The sequence below is a fragment of the Melanerpes formicivorus genome, unplaced genomic scaffold (assembly GCF_026170545.1).
Source record: "Melanerpes formicivorus ecotype bairdi unplaced genomic scaffold, bMelFor1.0.p_v2 SCAF_183, whole genome shotgun sequence".
Lineage (NCBI taxonomy): Eukaryota > Metazoa > Chordata > Aves > Piciformes > Picidae > Melanerpes > Melanerpes formicivorus.
Window position 1 is genome coordinate 1 of NW_027142535.1, and position 2,578 is coordinate 2,578.

General features: G+C 61.2%; 1 long non-coding RNA gene across 2 annotated transcripts; it reads right to left on the reverse strand.

Annotated features, from left to right (window-relative positions):
• Positions 1 to 41: 41 nt before the first annotated feature.
• On the reverse strand, positions 42 to 2,138 carry LOC137457568 (uncharacterized). Of its 2 annotated transcripts, none has more exons than XR_010991320.1 (3): positions 1,826 to 2,138; positions 992 to 1,177; positions 42 to 337 (listed from the first exon to the last, which is right to left on the reverse strand). It is a non-coding gene; the product is annotated as an uncharacterized lncRNA (long non-coding RNA). The 2 variants fall into 2 exon arrangements; XR_010991321.1 differs by having other exon boundaries at positions 992 to 1,181.
• Between the last annotated feature and the right edge of the window lie 440 nt (positions 2,139 to 2,578).

Here is a 2,578-nt window from a genome sequence, read left to right on the forward strand (position 1 = left end):
CCTGCTCCCCCCCTCCTCCCTCCCAACAGAGGGGAGAAAAAAAAAAAGGAAAGGACCAAATCCAGCAAGAAATAATTTGGAGTCAGCTGGGAAGCAGAGAGTTTAGTAGAACACTCGCAAGCCCTCCACCCTGTCTTCAGAATGGGCGTTCACCCGCCACAAGCCACCCTCCGTTCCCCTCCCACTCCCCTGTCACAGCCCTGTCGTCCGCTCTTGGCACGTGGTATTCGACTCCTCGAGGCGAGTCCCTGGTTATCCCAGCTCGTTCTCTCTCAGGGCAGTCTCTCTGGTGCTGGAACTGGGCAGGGATGTGGAGAAGAATCAGGAATCAGTCTGACTTTGAAAGGAAAAGAGAAAAAAAATCAGGAACAGTCCATTGCTGCAGGGACAGCAGGAACAAGTACAGGTGGGATGACCCAGGAGCTCTGTGGGTTGCTGTGCAGTGCGTATGTTGAGTCCTGGACGCCAGGCTGGTGTTAAGCCAGGAGGGAAAGAGGTTAGACTTCTAACTATTCGCACAGTGACTATAATGCATTGATGTGTGTTGCCCCCTCTGAGTTCATCCTCTCTCAGCCGGAGCCACGTTCTGCTGTGGGATATGCTGAATGTCCCCAGTTTCCAACATGCTCCGCTAGGTGTGACCAGGCCTCTTGGCAGAGGCCGCCCCTGGGGTTGGTTTGCCTGGCGCTGGCAAGCCCTCCACCCTGTTTTTGCAATGGTCTGTAACCCCCCACAATCGCCCACCCCCACGTGGCATCGCGGTAAGAAAGACAGAGACAGCTGAGGGGCTGCCCTGCTTCTGATAGCCCCGACCCACGGACGCCCTTCTTGGTAGGGTTTGCGCCTTCGGGACGCAGCTGAGTTTTTGCTGCGCCTCTCTGTGAGAGCTGTTGCGCGGCTCTGCGTCTCCGAGCGTGTTCCCCGTTCCCCAGGATTTACTACGCCCCGATCGCCTTGCAGTCAGTGCATTTCTCCCTGGCCATCAACCAACCTCTAATGCCTGTTGCTCTCTAATTAAATCTTTCGATGGTTTCAGCTTTCTGAGCCTGTGTTGGTACGACTCCTGCTCAGGGCACCGCGAGAGAGACAAACCCTCCTTCTGTCCTGTGGTTCTGGGAAGGGTCCTGGCACTTGCAGGCAGGCACCAACGGGGTAGTAACTGTGAAGTGACGTCAGCCTTGCTTGGTCGACCAAGTAGAAAGCAAAGAGTCAATCGGTAAGGAGTGGAGCAAAAAGCAAAGCTTAGCTCTCAGTTACTCATGTTGTAAAGCTGTGAGTAGGTTTCCCTGCACCCTAGAAAAACACTGCACAGGCATCTCATTTTCCTCTGGCATTCATTTAACTCGCAGAGCTGTGGGGGAGTTACTGGGAGACTTGGAAAGGCAGTGGGAGCACTAGGAAGGGAATTTGGAGTTACGGGGAGGAACAAAGACGACAGGTGCCACGCTAGAAGAGCACTTACTGTTACCGGGAGAAGACCCCTCCTGACTCTTCCTGACTGCTGCTCGCCCCGGCCGGCCCGCCCGCCGCGGCCCGCCCGCCGCGGCCCGCCCGCCGCGGCCCGCCCGCCGCGGCCCGCCCGCCGCGGCCCGCCCGCCGCGGCCCGCCCGCCGCGGCCCGCCCGCCGCGGCCCGCCCGCCGCGGCCCGCCCGCCGCGGCCCGCCCGCCGCGGCCCGCCCGCCGCGGCCCGCCCGCCGCGGCCCGCCGGCTCCGGCTCCCAAACGGTCCCGGCTCGGCTCCGGGAACCTCCCTGCAAGCAAAGCCAGAGCGCGGTCCTGCAGCTGCCAGAGAAAAACCCCGGAGAGCTGTGGAGACAGGCACTCACCTAGCACAGAGCGAGCAGGAACCCGATAGCCCCGGCGGGCCAGTGAGCGCCGTTTTAAAGCCGCCAGCCCCGAGCGCGCGAACAACCATCGCTGCGACGCATGCGCTGAACCCATGGCAACGATCGCGACGCTATCGCCCTGGCGGGACCGGAGCCTCGCTGCGGCGCAGGAGTTGTACCCATGTCAGCGCTCGAGTCAGGCTCTCTCTCCCTTTTCCCTTCTCCCCCTAACAACTTTCCAGCATTTCAAGCGTTCAGCGCGGTTCGCTGCAGCGCTGAGCGCCCTCGGGGCGGCACGCGCCGCGGCACGGCGGCGGTGCCGCCTGTGACGCACGCGGGGGCGGCCCTGAGCGCTGCCGTGGGCGTGGGCAGCAGCTCGGCCCGGCCCCGTTCGGGATGTTTTGGCATTTAAATCGAAACCCTACACCGCGCGCAGGTAAAAGCCTCTGTTTATGATGGGTACGGCCGCAGGCTGTGCTTATAGCTCAAGCCCCTGTGTGACTTCATTACGATTCTCACAGCCTTTAAAACAGAGAGGGGAGACGGGGGCTCGTTTCCAAAGCTTTGTGACACAGCAGTCGCTCCAACTCCTCCCTCTCCAGCTGGAGAGGGTCTGCTCTGCATTGCCTCTCACGGCACTGACGCTGTGAAATATTCTGTGGTCCCCTCCGAGACTTGTCAGCGGTTTAGGGGGGTGCCCCCAGCCCTCACCTGCTCCTCTGCTGCAGCATCCCCCTGCCCCATGTCCGCCCA